We start from the raw sequence: 22,422 nt of genomic DNA, 5'->3' as shown, positions 1-22,422 counted from the left end.
CCACTGACTCGTTAGCAAGTTACACTTACTAAACCGCAGCTTTCCTGCCCCAAGATTGATTATTTAGAAATCCACTGTACAAGATAGGAAGAGATAGTGATAGTCTTCTGGGACCGCAGGGAGCCATTTACACAACAAAATACATTTGCCAGGGGATACCGATCTGACTGAGCAGGCTCAATATTTCTCTCAGTTAAAGCAATACTGGTTAGTCTCCCAGTCTTCCTTAAAGCATAGTTTCGTCATTCCTTCTCCTTTTTTATCCCACTCTTGCAATCACACTACTTTGCAGCACTTAAATTCCAGTTTTGCACCGACCACTCCCCTGAATGGCCCTGGTGATTTCACAGGTATTGGTTATAGGCATTCATGCTGCAGGACCAAGCAGGACCAAGCATGGGAAGAGGAAAACAGCCTTATAAGAGTAACTAGGGCTGTAAAAACTAATGGACTTTTTGTGGATTAATGGATGACTACAGAGAACCACATTTTGAAAACACAGCTTGATCATGACCACAGGAATAACACTAAATAGAAGAAAAAAGCATCTGTTTTTCCAACATACAAAAAACCAGATGCGTCAAAATGCCAGATTTTGACATAAAATAGCACAGAAGTGAGTGACAGCAGATTTTTAATACTGCTATGAACAGGTGCTCAAGCAGGCTCAAGTAGTTCCCTATGACAATGATGGTCTAAGTACAAACTTTACATCTCTAAAGATAGATAGACAGACAGAAAGACAGAGTCCTACACCCTGGACTATTCCAACCCAGTTCTAATGCGGGAAGTATAGACAGAAATTGGACTTTGCTTCGTCCCACTCACCTTTGGCTATGATCAGGACGCACTACTAAATTGTCCTACTATTGAATCCCATTACACACAGGGCATCTTCTTTTCCATAGATGCCTGACTGCTTTTCAACTCAGTCTGTGGGTTTGATGCCTTGGTTTCCAGCTACAGGCTGGAGGGGCTGAAACCTTTTCAGCATTTGAACTGCTACCTTCCTAGATTCAGTGCCCCTCAGTTTGGCCATATTTCCTGGTTAATGCTCCCACAACTTGAATCACCATTTCCATGTGGAGAAGCCTGTTTGACGGACTGCTAAAACTGTGTTGCATGTCCATCCTCCTGCCTTGCGTGGGCTTTGCCAAAAATCAAGTTTTCAGAAGGAGGAACGGAGCCCGCTCCCTTATCATTACTTACAGCATGTACTTTCAGTGATGTTTTTTATGAGTAGACAAGTGGGAAGTATGTTTTTCAGAAGGACAACAACTGCTGAAGTTTTACAAGAAGCCCCAAGACAAACAGAGCTTATTATGTACCAGAGGATGAAATGCGGCACCTTCAGGGAACAGATGTTTTATCATCAAGCAGCAGTTTGGGAGAACTGTGGGAGCTGGGCTGTCTCATCTATGAGCAAACTAGGAAATTACAGGAGCTTGTAGGTATTTTTTGTGTACGAGGTCAGAGAAAGAGAAGCAGCTAAACCCATCCCTAAAATACTATCCCTGTGCAGGTAGATGTAGTAGGTCATTACAGAGAGTAAAATTGTGGAGAAATAACTATTCCACTCAACACCATCACTGTGGCTGGGACTGGTGTTAGCAGTGGGGTTTGGTGGGCAAAAAACAGAACAGTGTGAGGAACACAGTGTTACATTAGTGCATACATGCTGAAAGGGTAAGTCTCTGGATTTTTGCTGCATTGTCCCCATGACATCATGCTCCCACCTGCCTATATTACGGACCTCACCACACCTCTAAAGGAGACCTTTGAAGTCTGTGTCCTGTGATCAGCTGCTGCTCACCACAGTCCAGCCCCTCACTGCTAGTGAGAACAGTAACAACCCATCTCTCCCCACAAATCGATGCTAGAATTACCCCACAGGAAAAATCCAGACCAAAAAGGAAGTCCTCAGTGAAATGAAGCAATGCATTAAAAAACACTGCTTGAGCTGGGAACACGAGTAGATTTTTCTCAACTCCAAAGAAGTCCCGTTTCCTAATGAAAAAATAGGAGCTGTGCATGCTCACACCTTTTGCTGCAGGCTGGTATCCACTCCAAACAGCGTCTCAAAAAATACTTTTGCTTCATCAATACATTTGTAATTCAACCAAAAAAGAAATTTAAATAGCATCTGAAAAGCTTTGCGCAGTACACATCAGAAAAACACAGCTTTCCAAGCCTGCAGCCAGTTGTTCCATAATATCTTCTGCTTTGTGCTGACAACCTTTTTTCCCTCCAATCATTCAGACACAATGCCTTCAGGTCTGTCTAAGTAATGTAATTTACTGGAGTGGAATTCCCTTGATACCTTCTGCAGCACTCAGTGACAGTATCATTTATACTCTACACTGTCATGCCATGACACTGATACATTGGCTTTCATCCCTCATTCAGCGCAGAGGGTGCAATTTCACCTACCATTGTGCCCTTCTGCAGACTGCGCGTACAAATTCCCCCCATTCATTCCTAATTACAAACCTCTGCTGAAATACTCTCATTAGATTTATATTTCTCACTCCAAAGTGTCAATCTTATTTCAAAATTCCAATTTTCTGAGAGATTCATCCATTAGCAGCAATCTCCAAAGCATTCCTTAACTGAATGCATTAAAAGTGAAGCTGGCAGAGCAGAGACACACTTAAAATACACCATTACAGCAAATCTCCATTGCTAATGTTTTTGTATTATTTGAGCAATGCAATAAGGAGCCTGTGGCTGGCCAGCCCTGCTCCTCCAGCAGCGATGGGCAGAAGCCACCAGTCAACTTCTGTGCTCAGCTCTGCTCCCACTGTGAGGCTGCACCACATCCCAAAGCGTTTGCTGCCGTCACAGTCTCACAGTACAGCATGAGGTGGCTGTTCGAAGGACTCCAGAAGCTGAGAGCCAAAGAAGGAGTTTACGACAACTGTAAAAATGCCTGAGTACAGCTTGTTTTTTGTGGTAAAGTTTAAAGAAAAAAAACAAACCAAAAACAAGCTGGGGGTTTCCCAAGGCAGCAGCTCTGGTCTGCAACCCAAAAGGTTGTTAGAGCTCTTCAGCTGAAAATCTCAACCACATTGTTTGTGTCACTTGCACTAATTCTAATTTAGTGGCCACATGTAGGACTGTTCCCTTCAAACTGAAAATAGGACTTCATAGATTCCCTGGAGCAGCTCTACAAGTAGTTAAAAACATCAAAAAGAGATCCTTCTACCTCTTCAAGAGAAAGCCAAACACCTTAAAAACTTCATCACCATACAAGGGAAAAAATGAAGAGCACAGCAGTGGGTACTGATAGTTGCACAATGCACCCAACATGCCATCTCTAAAAATAACCCGTGTGGCGATACCCTTGGAAGAGTCCAGCATGTCTCATCCCGCTGGAAAGTGCAGCAGCAGTGATCGGCGCAGGAGTGCCGCTGCTACATGACGCACATGTTGCACTCTCTCCTCCTGTCATTATCTTCAAAGCCATCAGGTTTGAACTTACCTGCAGCAGGCACAGCAGTAGAAAAAGAAGGGTGGGTGGAGAGAAAAAAACCCCACCTTTACAACTGTACTGAAAAAGGGAAAATTCCACAGAAAGATATTACAGCAAATGATTACGCCCCTTGTAAGCATCTGGGCACCTACAGGACTGAGACATGCAGGTGATTATAACAGAGCTAATGTAATTCCCTGCAGCAACCACTCTAGGAGAAACTAATAATTGCTGAAGTTTTGCCCGTTCCCATCTGAAATATCTGAAGTCTTGATTACTGCATCAGCTCTCGTGCCATTTGTGCTTTGTATCAAAGCAAGAGCCAGCCCAATGAACAGGCATGGATATAAAAGCAGAAAGGAGCATTTCAGCAAAAAGGCAAAAGTAAGGCAGCAATGACAGGCACTGAGCTCCCCAAAGAAGAGAGGGAGGGCTACAACAAGCTAATTTAAAGGGATTTCATATTGGCTAATGAAAGACTCACGACTGACAGCGTGACTAGTCCATGGAACAAGCGCGTGTACCTCTAAGTGCCCCCGGCACCCCACATCCTCTGCACCACGTGGTGTTAGTCAGAGTGAAAACCTATTGTCTTATAAAGCCCGATTCTCAAGACCAACACCTCTGCTACCCTGCAAAGCTGGGAAGGTCATGAGGAGACAAGAAAGCAGTGATACTTAAACTGCCACACAGCAGAAAGCAGGTTTTCAGGCTCTACCTTAGGTCCTGCAGCTCTTTGGATAGATGCTCTCTCCTCTCATCCATCACAAGAATGACATCAGACCGAGAAGTCTGACATGCACAGGCACACTCATTCTCTGGAAATGCCACAGCTACTTAATGAGTGAAGCTGGGACAGCACCAAAGCTGACACCATGAAGCTATGAATTTCCCTGCATACACTGACATCTCTCTTTAATATTTCTCTTGGCCACAAGCTGACATATCAGTTAATGTGGTCAGAACACATTTATTAGTTTAAGATACCGCAACTGGTTTAGTGGATTCCTAACCACCACAACTACCTGGAAAAGCATCACACAGTGTATTTCAACAGACACCCTAAAAACCAAACCAAAAGGATTTTATCTGCCAAAAGTTAACCCTGAGAATTTGTTTCTCGAGCTCAGCAGATTTATATAGATTTTCTTTTTTTTTTCTCCTTTGCTTTTTCTTTGCCAGAAGATGAAGTTCTGGATCAACAATTCAAGGTACACCACTGAAGTTTTGAAAGTTTTGACTTTAAAGATCTTTCAGCCCTCTCCAAAGGTGCTTTTTCCAGACAGCAGAACAATTCTACTTCCAAAATTCTTTCATCACCACCTTTAAGTTATGTACTAAGCCTAACTAAATTTTCTTCTTTTTTTCCAGTAAGAAGTTGATGAATTAACACAGCTAGACCACACCACAAGTAAGTTCTGACTCTCCTTCCAATACAGACCCATTTACAAGCATTAAAACCTAGGACTCACTCACCAGACAGAGTTGAAGCTGCAGGCAAACCAGTCATCAGAGCTCAGAGAAATATTATGCTTGCTCCACAAATGCTGAAGCATTTGAATCTTATTTTTAGTTGTACACAAAGGGCAATAAACGGAAAATCTTATTGTAACCACTGCTTTTTCGTGGCCACCCACACTTCCAACACCTACAGTGAGAGTATATAAATGTAAAAGCCCCAAAACTCATGGCTCATCCGAACAAGGAATGCAAACTAGCTAGTTGCTGTTACTTTTTTTTCCAGTTTATATCTAGCATGCCATTACATTCTGTGAAACATTGAAGACAACTTTTCACACACCATGCATATCCAGGATTCTGCTGGAGTTTCATACATCTTTCCCAGTACCAGTGTTCCCGGTAAAGTAGTTCTCTAAGTTAGCTGACCACTGATGGATTTTCAAATGATTAAGTAGGGAAGGTGTTTCCCCCTAACTCTCAGTTTCTTCCCCCACTGCCCAAACTACTGAGGTACAAGGAGTTAATGTTTCACCTACCTGTGAGAAATTATGCTGAATACTCTACCCAGAAACTGGCAATTAAAAAAAAATCCCTTTACACTCATAACAGTAGAAGAACTTCAAACAAATTGCTGTCAAGGATGATTTCATTGTGTTTAAATCCACTTTACTTCAAGTCACTTTGCAAATTACTCTTTAATTTTATACCTAAAACTCTCAGGTCTACTGTAAAATGCCAGTTTACTCTCCTGTGCCTGATTCTTTCCATTTACAGAAAGCAACACAAGCGTGAACCTAATTATCATCTGAAAACCCACAGAAAACTAATTCAACTAACTGAGTAAAAAAGAATAAAGGAAAAATGGTCCATCTTAAGAACAGACCCAACACAAGGGTGATGCCATGTCTGGAGATGCTGAGAGTGAAAAATCTTGTGCCGTGAATCTTCATGCTGTCACAGAAAGTGCAGATTATTATAGCGAGAAAATGATCCAATACAACGCTTTTATGTCTCAACTCTTTGTACATCGCAACAGGAAACATGTCCTACCAGCTAGCAATCAATATTTAACTAAATGATCGAAGACAAAGTGCTGGCTCCAGAAAAGTGTACCTTCACCCGCCCTTGCTCATCACCTGCCCGCTAAGCCCAAAAGCACACCACCTTCCTGCAGCTCCTGACAAGGAAAGGGCAGAGCCGGCTGCTCTCCACGCATGCTGCTGGAATCGGGTGTGTGCCTTTCTGCCGAGGATTTAGGTCGCAGGACCTGTGTGCTGAACGCCGCAGAAGCGCGGGTATCTAAGTATTATGAAAATAAATGGGTCATACACCACTGAGCTAACAACCACACCATCCCCAAGCCGGGCACTGAATGACTGTGCAGGGCTCTGCCAGAGGGAGAGGAGAGGTTGAGCCAGCAGTGAAAACAAAACTGATGTGGTGAGATGGATTTTACTTTTCACTGGTTTGGGTTACAGAGAAAGTTGGTCTTGCTCAGGCTTTTCTGTTTAAAAAAAAAAAAAAAAAGGCGCAATATAAATGTACAGTCTGGCAAGATGTGCTGTGGAGATGGGCCGGCATCTCACCCCACTGGGAAAGGGGAAGTGTCGCTGGCCCCGGGCGGAGGGAGGGCTGTGACTCAGTCCCCTGGGCTGGCACACACACACCCGCGCCGTCACCTGCCACAGCAAGAAATAAAAGTCCTCGCCGCAACACGGCGGCCACACGGGAAACACCGAGTAAACAGATCGATGACGCCGCGTGCCCACGCAGCCCGTGGCACCGCTGGGGTGACGAACAAACAAACCTGTGGTCAATGGCAGCAAGGCAAGAGGTGTCAGAGTGATGTGGGTTCGTACAGCACGCTACACTGCAACAAACTCCACTGTCCTCTGCTGCTGTTAACAGCTAAACACGAGCAGAGCCCTTCTCCCGGCCACACAGCCCGTGGTCATCGCATGTGCCTGGATTGGGATGCCTCCAACACGGGCATCTTGGTCAGAAACCTCCAGGAAGGGACACTGGCTCACCACCCGCACACGTGTGCACATGCAGGCTCCCTGCCTGAAGCCACACCAGCACTTTTCAGGCCATATATTTGTCCAGATACACACTTTATTTAAAAAATCGTATACATACATATATATATATTACCTTTATAAATATATATGTTTCATTTTTATCCATACGCACACATCTGCACATATAAATAAATGGTATTTAGTCAACAGATGTATTTGGATCAAAAGCTTTCCCCGGCCACCAGCCTGGCTGAGGTACAGAGGCATTGACAGTGCTGAGAAGCATCTGATCTCACCGAGGGACTGACGCAGAGCTGCTGGCAGTGGCCAATGGACAGGATGCCATGGGAAGCTGTCAAGGTCCCCAAGGCAGGAGGCACTCCACACACTGGTGGAACAAGGTACAGAGTCCTCATATGCCAGCACCATAAAATGGCTAAGAAAGTGCCTTTGGCCCTACGAAAACAGCAATCCAACAGGAAAATGTACTAGAAAAATCCTGAAATGCAGACAGGGCCACATCTCTCATCCAGTAAGATAAACCTGTCAATGTCCTCAGATATGGTCATGGCACTTAGGAAGAGGGTTTGCCACTAATGGTTAGGAGCGTTTGGTAAGTCAATCTCCAAAGTGATACAATTTTGCCCTCAGAAATCCGCTTTTCTTCTCAGTTCTGTCAAGTTATCTGACCTTTAGGTGAAGATTTTAAAAAAAGTTAAATTTTTGCCAGGCTGTCGTGGTAGGCGGGTGATAGACATTTAACCACCAATATCTGCATATTTAGAATTTTACATTATTTACATCTCCCTAGAGATGGGCATAGGATAGACTTCAAGAAATCTTTCTGATTTTTTTTTTAATACTCTGAAGAACTCATACCTATCAAATATGTAATTTCTGTGCAGAACTTTCAGAGTTTTGGTTGCCGTGTTTTTTCACCCTGTGTAAACCATTTATAGGCCCTTGCTGAATTCACAACATTGGATAAACAGTACAAATCTGGTCTTTTTATGAGATGCAGAAGGACATTGATTAGGATGTCGTTTTTGCTTCTTTTTAAAGGAGAACACACAGGGCTAAAACAAAATGAGAAATGTGCGCAGAGTATGGACACTGCTAGGAATAGTCACCTGCCTCCACCAGGATGCCAGCAGCCCCGCCCCAGCAGCTGCTCCAAGACACAGCTCTGTACAATCACTCGCGACTGTTTGGGATAACATGGAGAGAGCCTCTCAGCAGAGAGCACAGCTTCTCCCTGACTGCTTATTCCCACATTACAATACACTCAGTCTAACCTACCCAGGATTAATTCCCAGAGAACCTGGAGAAATGGGCTCTTCTTTACTAGTTTGGCCTATGCACCGTAACATGGTTTTGCAATATGCTCCCTAGGAACAAGCAAGTGACATTCTGCTTTGAACTCACACATTAGTAAGAACTAGTTTTATGGAGATTTTATCAGTCAGCACCTTAGTAGTATTATAGAAACAAAACAATAGGGAGGGGGAAAGGCAGACTTGTTTCTCTCATTGCACCCTGGGAAAAGTGACAAGAACACAGTTGTTACAGCTGGGTCAACCTTGTGCAACCGCTTTTTCCAGCAGGGCTAATCATAACAAGTGAAAGTCCACTTCTTTCTATGGAAATTGCTATAATGAGGTAATTGCTACAAGCAGAGTCTATCATCAAAAACAGCCAGACAGTGGGAAACACTGAGAAATCAAATAAGCACGGGCAGCTTGCCCTCATGTCTACCTGTGCCGGCGTGGATCTGCATACATGACCTGGTGCAACCCCAGCCAACAGTCTGTGAGGCGATGCATTGGTCTTCGAGGAGCTAGAGTACACACCATGTTTTAAAATGATGCATAGCTCAAGCACATAACCACAGTTAAAAGAGAAAGAAGAAAGAAAAGAAAAGGAAAGGCACATATTTGATGACGGCTCCTATACCCTCACTCTGGTTTACAAGTTCATTTGGTCCTCAGACCTGATTTTGTTCCTTGAAGAGGAGACATCTGATTATTCTCAGCAAAACAAAAAGCAAGATGAAACTTCCTATGTGCTTCTTGGAAGGAGAGAGGGTTTTTCTTTCCCATTTCTGTCTGCTTTTTCAAGTCCCCCAACAAGGGTGGTATTTTTGAAGTTAGTTCCTCTTGAAGTGTTTTTAATAGTGAATTTGCAAGATGCCTAATGATAAGCTTTTCAAACATCAAGAGAAAAGCCTGCAAAAAATTGTGAATAAGGCTTCCAAACCTCATGGGAATAGTGCTAAGTAGGACTAATGAAAAACCAGCTTTTTCTGCCTGCCTGGCTGTTACAGCTCCTATTTTCAAGTCTTCTTCCCTCAAGACAAGCACTAAAAACAAATTTCAAGCCAGATCCAAAATTTTTCTGTAGTTAGTGATTCCTGCTAAGGAGAATTTAATTAATAACTGCACCAGAGAATGCCAGACCCTCAAGGAAACGGCAACACTCTCCCTTTTTTGGAAAACAAAATCAAACTCCCACCTTGCAAGGCCTCTTTGACAGTGAATTCTGTTGCTACCCAGACTTTCTCCACTGCCTACGACTTCACTATTGTTTTTGCTGATACTCAAACCAGAAAAAAAAAAAATTCCTCTCTTTACAAACTGAATTTCCATACACATTAACAGAACACTATCCTCCTTTCGCAGTAGACTTTTCTTGTTGTAAATAAATCTTCTAGTGTCACATAAGCAAATAAAGTACTTCAAATACAGGTATATTTCTAATGTAAATTCTTTGGTCCAAAACACTCATTTTTAGAAGTAGTATTACAGATCAGTTTCTAAGATTAAAAATGGTATCAGTAAGTATTCAAGAAAAACTGACCAGTAAGGTGTGGTCTGCTTCACTGACCTGTTCTGACTAAACTGCATCATATGCATTTGTTACTGCAGTGAACAAACAAGGGCTGTAATATGCACAGTGCCACACTGTGAACCACAATTTTGTATTAGCTTTTTTTGCCAAGCTGCTCTATACCACCATCCCAAAGATAAAAACCTCTTAACCACAAAGGGTTTTGGTTTTGTTTTAAAAATTAATGAAATTAAGTTGTGCTCAAGCCTTTTCCCAAACTCGATGGCTCTGGGATGTCCCATCCTCCACAGGGCACAGACCATCACATCCATGCCATCCTTATAGTGGTCCAGAAGCTTCTTCTACCTTAGACAAACTGCAAAGGGTCAAACCAATTTCTCCCCACTGATTCTATGCCCGGCTGTGCTATGGAATGTTTCAGAGGAAGACTCAGTCATTGTGGGAGCAGGGATGAAATACATGCACAGGACCATAAGCTGCTCCCCATCTTGGGTGAAATATCAAAGTACAACAAACAGTGGGGACTATTATCCTGGCTGAGAAGTTCGGAAGGGATCTGCAGTCTCCTCAACCCATCCCTAGTAGATTTATCCACAACTCTCTCTACCCAACAGTCAGGTGGAGCACTTAATTCCACCTGAAGAAGCTGGAGGTAGCAATGAAGATACCTCTGATGCTTATGGAGCCTTTTGGGGCAGCAGGCTGGAGGATGAAGCTGCACCAGGGCTCCTCCAAGGGAAATACTCCAGGAACCCAAGAGGATATATGGATTTTATCATGGGAGAAACAGAAGGGTGCCTGCAGTCCTGCTGGGCAAATGATGGCCTCCAAACTCACACGGAACACGTGCAGCTTTGGCAGAGCACACCAAGGTAAGTGCACACACACACAGCCCATTGCAGAGAAAAACAAAGCGTAGTTAGAGCAATGGGGCGAACAGAGCTATTTTAAGTACTTCTCGCTATGGTTTACCGTAGCAGCAGAACACTTAAAAAAGCCGTCAAAATGACTATCACTATTTAAGTTAAAAAAGCAAGTAACTACTTCAATAACAATTTATTCACCACCTAATGTTTGCAGTTGAATTACAGCTTTTACAGTGTTTTTCTAAAGTGTGATATTTACTGCCTCTACCTTGCCTTCTCAAGATCTTATTTTTTTCCTTTTTTCTTTCTTTTTTTCTTTAAATAGAAAGGAATTGGAATCATGACTTACATGTAACTTTTCTAGGTTCTGTGCTGGCTAAAATGTTCTCACGATGCAGGAAACAGGATCAATGGAGAAATTAAGAGGCTGCAGCAATCCATTAAGAAGTGACCCTCCAAAGTTCTGTACGGCAGTCTTCTGGCAACTCAGTTGGAGCAACCTAAAATAAAAAAAAGGCAAGAATTAAAAAAAAAAAAAAAAAAATCAAGCACTGAATCTTCAAAAACACCTCTTCGTTTTTTCCTTCTGATTCTAAAAAACACATTGGGGCACCTTTTTTTAAAAAATAGAAGGTCTTTATGCCAAACAAGACAATTACTTTATGTCCATTTCACACTTCCTCAAAGCTGTAGATACTTTCTTACAAAGACCACGTTTTCTTTACATTCATGTAGTATGAGGCCCCTGAAAATTGCCGAACAGATAAACTAACGTTTCTGTGATTATTCTACCAGATCACACCAAAGGTATGTGCATTGTTACGCATTCATACTAAGAAATTCTTTACTGTGATGGTGATGAGGCACTGGAGCAGGTTGCACAGAGAACCTGCGGATGCTCCACCCCTGGAAGTGTTCTAGGCAAAGGTTAGATGGGGCTTTGAGCAACCTGGTCTAGAGAGAGCTGTCCCTGCCCATGGCAGACAGGCTGGAACCACATTAGCTTTAAAGTTCTACCTAAATCACCCTGTGTTCCTATGAAACTGCACATCACACCAGAAAGGAGTTAGAACAAACCCAGCAAATTTATCTAGTAGGCTTCAAATAATAACTACTACTGGCTTTTGTCAAAGCTTTGCATTGATTTTATTAAAGAATTTAAGTTAGGAACACAAAATTTGTTCTTTGTTTCTTCTTTACTCTGGGGAGCTTCAGAGAAGAAACACCATCAGTGTAATTTGGTACGCCTGAGTTGCTGTGATGTGTGTCATAATCCTGCAGCCACCCCAAAGCAAAGCTATCTGCCACACCAGTCCATGTCAAAAGAAAACCGGAGAGAGAATGAAATGTTCATCTGCCCACAGAAAATTCACTGTGCTGTCACCTCTGTGCAAGGGGCTCAGGGCTCAGGCACTAGAGGGGAGGAATTCTGGGATGGGGAAAGCTGGTGAGAGCAAGGCTGGGGCCAGAGGGCTGGAGAGGAGGGTGAAACACCCAGCAGCCAAGTCCCAACATCACAACACAGCCCAGATCCCACAGGGTGCACAATCCCGATCCTAGACTCCAGAAAAGGCTTCCCCCATCTATCGAGGAAGCGGTCATGCTGTGAAGTGGCTGGGGAGGAAATACTTGTGGAAGGAGAAGTAATTAGCTTTAAGCTACAGGGATTCTCAAGTTGAGGTTTTCAAGTTGCCAGTGCCCAACACTTTACTGCTTTCCTGGAAAAAACATTGGAATGCTTAACTACTATTTACTTGAGTGAAGTTGGCAACTGGGAGTGGAAAGGAAGATGGTTTTCTTTTGAACAGAAGGGGACAGCAGCAGTACGAACAGTGGCATGTATCTGTCTTCACAGGATCACTGCAAAGGCTGCGTCTGCAGAATCACCACAAGTTAAAGCTAGATAAAGGGGGAGGCGAGGAAGAGGAAAATAAACCCCTAAAGTTTAGATTTTCTAAGAAACTGCTCTTATTTTTAAAAAAACTTGCAAAATTAAGTCTTCAGAAAAAAAATTCTTGTTTCTCAAGAGATGTCTGCTCAAGAGATTTCTGACTAATGCCTGTTTATGATGCCATAAAAAAGTGGGGGAAAAAAACCCCAAAACCCAAAATGTGGTGCAAATGAGAGAGATTTGGTGGTTATTTTTCTAAGTATGCTGATCCTGGTAAAAAAAAAGTTAAATATTTTCTGAGTAGTGATCCTACTGCATTTTACTCCAAGTCTTGAGGAGAATTGGTTCACTTATGAAAAGCAGGTTATTTCCCCTGGATGGCACCCTCCTAGATGCTCAAGCCCTTGCTACCTTTAAGGATTACCTAATTAGGTACTTGAAAAGAATCACAAGGCTGTGTCTCTTTGGTTTATATAGTTTTCTCCAATTGGGCACAACATTCACTGACAGACTGCAAGAGTACCAAATATTTATGGTCACAAATATACTTTATCAAAATTGCCTATAAACCTAAAAATATAAACTCTAAATCTGTTCAGTCATAAATCACTGGTTGAACAAAAATAACTGTTGCTTACTCAATGGCCAAAGGACTAAAACCAGGGAAGTCTCTGTGCTTTCAATGATAAGTTAGTTTCCTGAGCAAAAACTGCACATGCCACAGCGTATCAGAAGAAAAAGAAAATATACAGAAGCTGGGAAGAGGGAAACAAGAAAAAAAAGGGGCAGGGGGAGTGGGAAAGAAGACTTTCAGCACCTCTGAAGCTTTTCTGAGAAGGTCTGATTGATGTTCACTGCTGTAGGAAGAATGAGGCTGCATCCCAAACATTTCATTCCCTTCTGCAAATGTCTCACTCCATACCTCTCCCCATGTTGCCCAGATATTCTTGCCCTATGCGGGATGATCCAGCCAGCATCAGGTTTTACACATGATCTAAAAGACTAAAGCAGGAATCTCTCTGCCCAGGGGTCAGCTTAGGGTAGAATGAAACTTAACCCCTGCCTATGCTCAGCACGAGGGCTTCTTCATGCTTTCCATTCGACATGAGACTTTTCCTGAAACAGGCAAATTATTAAAGGCAAAGCTGTTACTATAGCTGCAAACTTACAGGAATACATGTAAACTGAGTTCATACGAAGAGCCAACAGTGCATCTACAGAAGAGGAATTTCAGCAGTTTAACAGGCTGATTTACAGCACTGGGGAGAGCTGGATCTTAGGCAGGGTAAGATGTACTTTCTGCTCCGAGGCTTGCTCACATCAAGGTCTCAGCTCTCAGCACAGACTTGCACATGTGGGCCATCACTTAACAGGGTCATGAGAGGCCACAAAATCACTGTCCTACACTAGCTTGAAGACCCAGCTCCTGCAGTCTTGGAGGCTGCAAGAAAACCTTATATTTATTTGAAAAAAAAAGCATCCACCTTAACAGCTTGCAAAGAAACCTAGAAAAACAACAATACTTCCAACTGGACTTTGTAAATCTGTTTGATTTTTTTTTTTTTTTTTAAATACTTATATTATTTAACAACCTCTTGTACATTTTTGAACCAGGTTACCTTTTTTCTCCCCCTTTCTGATGGCTTCCAGTACCGCCTGGCAGCTGAAATTAGCACTGAGGAATGCAAATGTAAAGGAAGACACACCAGACACTCTAACTGGCAGAAGAATGCATGAAGTTGAAAAACCGCTTGCTTCAATAAAACAGCCTCCAGTCTGGATTTCTGTTGTACAGAGAGAGTGTTCAACTGGCAAGTTCTTCCATTTGCAACAAATGAACCAAGAAAGGTGAACTGAGAAGGGCATGATGAATGTACCTGGGTCCTAGCCCACTTAGCATGAAAGATGTTTCAGACATAGAAAATTGTGTAGTCGTGCTCAAGAAAACTGGAGATGCTGGGTGGCCCATGAGGGATGTGAGCAACAAATACACAAATGCAACAAGTCACAGTGGGTTGTTCATCCCAATGTTCAGCATCGGTGGGTGAAATAAGGGCTAAGTAAAATGACCCACATTGGTGAGCTTCTGTCAGATGTAGACAGGAGGAAAAAAAATTTAAGGAAGGCTGGGCACCTGCGAGCCAGGAGAGGTGAGCACAGGTGTGCAAACAGAGCTGGTGTTTTCTGAAGCAGGGCCTCACTTGGTGCAGTGCAATGATACTATGTACACAAATATGTGCAGAAATTGATCCCAGGGAAGTCAAGAATCCCGCTTTGTTACATGCAGTACTATCACAGATTGGCAAATGTATTTTCCTTACGTTTTGTGTGTCATTTCTTCCTGGTTGAAATAGCTTCATTGGAACATTTGTAGCTTCAAGGGTCGCCTGAGGCTGAGAAGGCATTTGCAGTGCTCCTGACATCTAATGCATAATCTCTCCCTGAAATCTGTAAATTAAACCCAAGATGATACCGACACCTATGTCACAAGAGAGACATTGTCTGCTTCACCCTCAGTGTGCCTAATTTCCTCATAATAACCTGCGTAGCTTTTCCAAAGGGAAAGAACATGCTCATCTGTCACTCCTGCTTGTTTCCATGTGCACTGTTTAACCAGGGGCAGCCAAAACAGGAGACAGAAGGGCACAACAGCTTCTTACCCAGTGCCCAGAGGTGGGATGCAGAAAGCCCACACAACCAAGGAGGTGTGGACCACAAACAGGGAGGTACCCACCCATCCCAGGGCTGCGAGGACCAGCTCTGCAGTGTGTCCCTATCTGCGTGAGCTGTGTCAACAGTCAGAGGAGATGAGATCGAGCTATTCCCTTGGATAATGGCAAAATGGTGTGAGGAACCACCCTAGCTAGAAACTACGACTGAGGTCACCAGCAGAACCTTCAAGACAACCATTGCTGGCTGACTGGCTGCTGCTGCCCTGGCATGATCTGGAGTCTGCAAACCGTATTTTCATCAGCTACACTTAACAAAACCAACCAGGCTTAAACAGAAAACCTTCAGAGGAGCTGGGGAACGTGCATAGGGAGAATTTTCCATCCTTCCTTGTCCTCTGGTTGCAGTTAGGTCTATGACACATCAACCAGGCAGGGCTAGGAGAAAGCATAAGGCTGTAGCTCAAGAGTATTGCCACAGGAACTTGTAAATCTTTTTATGCAAAACCTGAATGTTTTTCTCATTGGAATATACTTGACTTAAAGCCACCATCGAAAATATTTTATCTTGAGGTTATGACTCACGAAAGAATGGCTAGGTGTGAAAGGAAAGTTAATACATTCTGTGAGAAAAACCCCCTCCTCAGCAACCTTATCAGATGACACAAGTTGAATATTTATGTCCTATGCAGTAAAACCAATAGACAGCAAAAGCCACAGCCTAATAGTTTGTGTCAGATGAAAATTCAGATACCCAGCTTATTTCCCCTTAAGGGCTGGAAATTATGGTTAACACACATGCAAACAGGAGAAAATGAGATGGTTCATATGATGAGGATGAAACTGCTGTCCCTTAGTCTGGCATGTTGGAAAATGATACCAGACTAGCCAGTGCTAGTTCTCTCGGATAAGAATGCTTCCCAGGTCATCATGAAATGAGACAGCTCACTGGGTTAATGCTCCTGGACTCCTGACCCAACACGAGACCCACAAAAACACACCCCTTCCGTGCCAAAAAGATGTTCCTGTGTTCAACGATTATCATAGTCAGACTTTTATTGCTAATTTCTTTTAAAAATTGCAAATTGAGAAAACAGTTAACATACAGAACAAAAGAACAGGCCATAGTCAATCACAAAAACTTCCCATAAGGTTCAGCATGTGGGAAACAGATAAGTAAACGCTGTGAAAGATGAACAATATTTAAGTATTAACACAAATGTTTGTTTTGGGAAGGTTTATCTGGCATCTCTACCGGTTTTCTTCAAAGCTCTAAAACAAAAATAACTACGTCTAACTGCAACTGGGAAGAGATGGCAGCAGCTCAACATTGCTCCCTTTTTTCCCTCTGTGCTCAGAAAAAAGCCCCAACTGTCTTACAGTGTCACACAAACTAATTTTAAGGTGATTTAGGATGAAGTCAGCCATGCATTTGCAAGTTCAGAAAGTTCAGTCAGTGGTCTCATTTTCAACTTTCTGTGAAATGAGGACATACATGTGCAACATAAGGGCAGGAGAAACAGTTTTTTCTCCAGCTGTACAGCTGGTCCCCCCACACTACAGCATGAAGGGAGGAAATTATCCTTTAGCTGATACAAGTCCTGGGTGCAATAGCTGTTCACCAAACTATGAAGAGGGAGCCCACGTTGATGGACGTACACATCTTGCACAAACTGTGGTAGGGCTGAAAGTAGGCGAATGCTGCATCTCCCATGAAGGAGCTGCCTCTTAGCTTCTCTGTCTCTACCCTCACTCCAAGCAAGGGAAAGTCAAAAGACCTGAAACTGTTCAGTGGGTGATCTTTAGTGGTTGTTAAAAATATACAAAGAGAAAGGCAGAATGGTGATGGGAAAGAGGTTCAAAGATATGTTCCCTTTTGGGTGAACTCAGGTCTTTTTATCAAGAAAAGCCAGAGAGGCCACGCACAGTAATGCTGAGAAAAAGGAAATGGTACTTCATTTTAGCCAGAGTCATAAATCTTACCAGTGAGCCTCTAACGGCAAAACGGTGAGCAGGGGAATTTTTATACAGAGATAATTAGTTGCGAGCTGATATTGGGTTTACTGTGCCGTGCACTCCGTGTGTGCAATGTATTCTCAACCTGCAAAACCCCGCGCGAGGCCCTGGCTGCCACTGGCTTTGCCAGAAGGCGTGCAGCTGGAACTCCCTGAAAGCCTTAGGAAAAAAATGCTGAAGAAGGAAATGGGTATTTCTGCTCCACAGAAATCTTGTCTGTAGCCCAGGATGGTTCTTCCAATGGGGAAAATGCACCATGTTTGTAAAACCACATCCCTCTGCTACAGGGGAGATGGAGCAACAGGACACCTTGTGCCACCATTAGCAACCTCGTCTTCTGGGATAGAGACACCACTCACAGATCCTGCAGCGCAGGCAAAGGGAAAAGGTTTATCCATTGAAGTGAGAAACTAAATGTGGTTGAGGGAAATTTATCAGCCAGAAAAAGCAGCTGTGAGGATGCCTCACAAGGGCCAAAGTCAATGGGACATTCCCTCCACCTGTGCTGGGAACAAGACAGCCCATCCGCTAGTGCTTGTTCCTCGGCATCTTGCTCTATTTCAGAGAACAGCCAGGGACTTGCAGCAGCGATTGACACAAGCAAAGACTCCGCCACAGCTAATAGTCAGACCGCACTTCCAGTCAAAGAGAAGCCGCTTTTCGGTTTCTAGATGAGAGGGAGTCCAGGAGACATAACAGCAGCACACCGGCTGTGCTAGCTGCCAGCGAGCATCCTGGCACTTGTGAAGCTACTTTAGAAGGGTCTAGATGAAGGGGTCTGGAAGCCTTCATCCCTAAAAGATGCCCAGGTTAGGAAACAGCCCAGAAAGGACAGCAGCTTGCAGAGGGACAGCTCAGTGAGAAAAGAGAGCCCACCCCAGCTGCACAAGGAGCTTTGAGGTTAATGGTCCCCAGAGGCTACCTTGGTGCTCCCTGTCTACTTTCTGCCCATCTCCTATTTTTTTTTTTTCATCCCCAACCTAGTGCAACAGGACAGACATATCCATTGCTCGATCACACCCCTCTGCTGGCCCAAAACAGCTGGAGGCAGGTGGGGCTGGGGGAAAACCAACTTTGTCTGCATGGGGTTAAGGCAGCAGGTCTTTTGTCAAAGGCTCAGTTCACCTGCTACCGTATGTTAAACTGAAAGACCAATCTCTATTTACTACGCTAAACTACAATTACGGGGTTTTTTGAATCGTTCAGCCTAATGGTACACAGCTGTCACAAGAATCTTTGAACACACCACTGGCTCTCTTTGATCTGATTAACCAGATAAGGAACCACAGCCAAAAGATATGAAAGGAAGAGTCCAAATTTCAAACTCTCAGCTGAGCAAAGAATTTTGTTCAAAGGAATGAGCAAAATGAGGAGGGAGGAAGTTCACAATGCAAATGAAGGTTTTATTTACTACTGATATAAGCAGGTGAAATACTCTCTGTTGCATGGTTAAAGAATCAATGGACCCCAGCCTCAAAGCAGTGCTGACAGGTGTTACATCTGCTACACTAATCTGTGTGGATGTCAATACTTGTATCATCTTTTTTCCAGACTAGAAATGAGGGGCTTTCTTCCACAGGGATGCTTTTTAGACTGAAGAAGCCTCCCTGTGATACTGAAGAGCTACAAAGGCATGGCCCCTTCACCCAAACTGCTCCTGTTCAGCATGTTTCTTCAGTTAGCATAGTATTTATTTTTTCTAATTCATTCTAATTTATTTTTTTCTAATTCAAGACAGCTTTGTTTATTTGCTTTTACTTCTAGCATAATGTTTACTATTCCAATCAGAGCATTCTGTAATCTCATCTAAATGTTTTATTATTAATTGCTGCACCCCACACCCCACCCTTAATAACTATCCTCGGGAGAGGTAAACATTTCAACATGACTTACTCTAGTTAAAGCCATGAATATGCATTATTTATTTATTTAGGTAAACAGTAATTATGAAAAATCACCAAACCGCCTTCTCTTCGAGAGAAGTTCTACTTTACCAGCCCTGCCGTGGGAATTGCAGGTCCCTTAAACACATCTGCTACTTTGTCCTCCTCTACCATGACTTACATTGATGGGCCTCAGACCACACTACAGCTGCCAGAAAAGCTGTCAGTTCTTATGCAGTCTGAGGCTGAGTTACAAGTCTGAAGCACCCAGCAAGGATAAGCAAGAGGTACCAAGATGTCAGCAGAGAAGAAAGGTGCAGGATGAGGAAAAGAATGTTGCTATCTCTCAATATTTTTTAGGTTTTTTTGCAAGACAACCACTACTAACATGAAAACACTCACAATGCCCTTCTGCCCTCTCCCTACAAACAGAGGGGCTTGTGACCACTGAAGCCTCTCTGTGCTAAGCTAGGGAGCAGCCAGCCCCAAAGCAAGGAGTTTTTTGTGCCAGAACAGTCATATAGCCCCGTGTGCTGTATACACACATTCATACATACACACACACATACATATATATACACACACAACTTTTGCATTGGGTAATAAGCAGCTGAGTGACTCAACTCAATTCCCCTGGTTTTCTTCCTCAGTGTTACATTAACTCAAATATTACAACATCCCATCTTGACTTACATTTCCACCAACTTCCACCACAAGCTGTGACAGAAGATGGCAGCACCAGAAGCAATGAAGCCACCAACAGGACACCCAGTTTTTTAAACCATAAAAGTCAGACACATCAATGTAGTCCTGACATGGTTGATTATCCAGCCTAAGGATCGTAACAGCACTACAAAAGAGCAATTGAAATGTATCCCAAAGACAAAGGGATTTTCACGGATGTAAAATTGTTAGGTAAATAGATAAAACTGCGGTTGGGGCTTCGTTTCAGTTTTCAAAGCTAATTTCCGGCCACCGTTCAGAGAAATGCTTTGCATTTCCATTTCTGACTCACCTGCTTTAACAAGCGCACTCGCTGGAATTACTGAGCATGGGATCTCATCAAAACATTTCACTTTCTGAATCAAAGTACTTCTAAATTTTACTGAAGTGAATTTATCCATAAAATTTACCATGGTAACAACCCTGGCGATGCGCAGGTACGAGAGCACAATGCGATGTGTCAGAAGAACCTTCTCCCGCCGGGCATCCCACCAAGATACAGGAATGCCTCCCAAATTCTGCCTAACCACTCAGAGCACACTGCCACCAGTCTCTCACATCCCCATCACAAAGTGATAAACGATCCCAGAGACACATTTAAACATCAGGTATGAATGAAAAGCATTCCTGAAAAGAATCTGTTACGAAACTGAGAATCGGAGATCGCCGCAGCGCTGTGCCTAAGTTGAGTCATCAGTTCCCTTTACAGCCTAATAATTGACACTGCCTTGATCAGAATGACTGATCCAAATATTGCTTTGTGTTTGCGCATTTCTGTTAGGTTTTTTTTTAATTAAAAAAAAAAAAAAAAGATTTCTTATGTAAACAAGCCGTCTGTCTTCTTGCAGTAGTGTTGGTATTCTTCAGATCATGGGAAACATCTGTCAAAACCAGATTTTGCTCTCCTCAATCAACTCGATACAGTCTTAATCAGACTGTACTACAAAGAAATTAAAAACTGGTCTTGTTACAGAAAAAATAAGCTGCCAACTCTCAGTGGAAGTGCTGATTTTATTTCACTTTCTTGGGATTAAATGCTGCAAAGATTGATAAAAGAGTTCCCTCCTTCCCCTGCGGGATCTCTCCCCCAAAGGAAATCCTGGGAATTTACATGCTGCTTTTTGCCTCTTTGTGCACGTTTCCAAAATTAACTACCTACCAGGAAGAGAGAGCTAAGAGAAGAATCAAGGTATAGTAAAACTTCAGAGCATGCTGATTTCCCACCTGTTGACACGGGCACTCGGATAACGGAGTGATGCCCCTTCTGATGATGCAACAAATAAACACACCCACGCGTCTGCATCCCACAGGTCACACCTCCCCAAAATGATTCATTAGGTATTTTCACATCTTCCACACAGGGAAAGATCAAGTGAGGTTGCAACTGCCTCTAGCGGTGTTTTCTGAAGAAAAGGTGATACAAAACAGGGTGGTTGCTACTACCAGGATAAGGGTGATGTTAGACTACCATACTGTGAGTCTTCTGCCCGGGAATTTGCCCTGGAATAGCAAAATTGTTACAACAAAAGGAAAAAGAAGCCAATCAGAGAAACAATGTGAGACTGTAACAGAAAGAGCAGGCTACTCCATTAGCAAGTAAATGAAGAGGAGATTACTGTGGCAGGAGGACCAGGATCAGTGGGTATCAGCCAGGTGTCTGAGCTGGGGCTGTATGCAGAGCCCTGTTAAATGGACCACTAATTTATAAGTGGACAGTACTGGAAACATTCAATAGTTTGTGCATGGTCTTAATTAGAAGTACACCCCTGGTGAGGTGAGAAATTAATGGCCATGTCTATATTAGCTTTTACCCTTAGACCTAAACTACTCCACTGAAATCATGTTGCTGATATGATGGCAAATTTTTGTATTTTCTCTGGCAGTAAATCCAGCCCGGTGCTGCAGACTGAGCACCCACCAGCAGCTGGAGTACATCACCAGCACTGCTGGAGGCACAACTCTCAGCGTGTATCAGTAACTCATGCATTACACATCATGCCACTAATTCTTACGTATAAGGCATGAGATAGGAGGAGAACCGGAGAACCTTGGTATGCTTAGGAGAAGATGGAGGAGGACCCATCTAAACACCGGGTACTGAGAGTAATACAACAGCAGACTTTAAAACAAGACAACAGACAAAATCCAAAGCTGTGGAGGAGAATAAAACTTAAAACAAATGGCATGAAAAGGGAAAAGGAAATTACCCTTTTGGCTGAAGATGACACTAGATTTTATTTCCCTAACTGTGGTACATAGTTGGACATGAAACTATTATCAGACATATCTGCAAGAATTGTACTCTTTTGAATGGAGTGGAATTGGATTTAAATGAAAGTCCTGCTTTAAAAAAATCATCAGGCAAGCAATTTCTTTGAAGTAAGAAATTACTGCATAGCTACACTTACGAAACAAACCCATGACAGTACTAAACAAGACGAAATCTCAAACATGTTTGAGAAATAATATCCAGGAGCATATAGATACAGCTCTGCTCAGCACAGAATCCAATGAGTATCATCAACCTTGCAACAATCTTGAGGAATCTTGTATTTTTCTGAATAACATTTCTA

At 43.0% G+C, this 22,422-nt stretch overlaps 1 protein-coding gene across 8 annotated transcripts in view; it reads right to left on the bottom strand.

Annotated features, from left to right (window-relative positions):
- The window catches only part of BACH2 (BTB domain and CNC homolog 2), a 190,165-nt gene that overhangs the window by 72,657 nt on the left and 95,086 nt on the right, over positions 1 to 22,422 (bottom strand). For all 8 annotated transcript variants that reach the window (XM_040058016.1, XM_040058013.2, XM_058419668.1 and 5 more), the window contains one exon: positions 11,017 to 11,167. The gene's annotated coding sequence lies outside the window, so the exon portion shown is untranslated. The remainder of the gene's footprint in view (positions 1 to 11,016; positions 11,168 to 22,422) is intronic.

Source organism: Hirundo rustica, chromosome 3, assembly GCF_015227805.2.
Source record: "Hirundo rustica isolate bHirRus1 chromosome 3, bHirRus1.pri.v3, whole genome shotgun sequence".
Classification (NCBI taxonomy): Eukaryota; Metazoa; Chordata; class Aves; order Passeriformes; family Hirundinidae; genus Hirundo; species Hirundo rustica.
The sequence above is the reverse complement of the archived record's forward strand: the minus strand, read 5'-3'. Positions and strand labels throughout refer to the sequence as shown.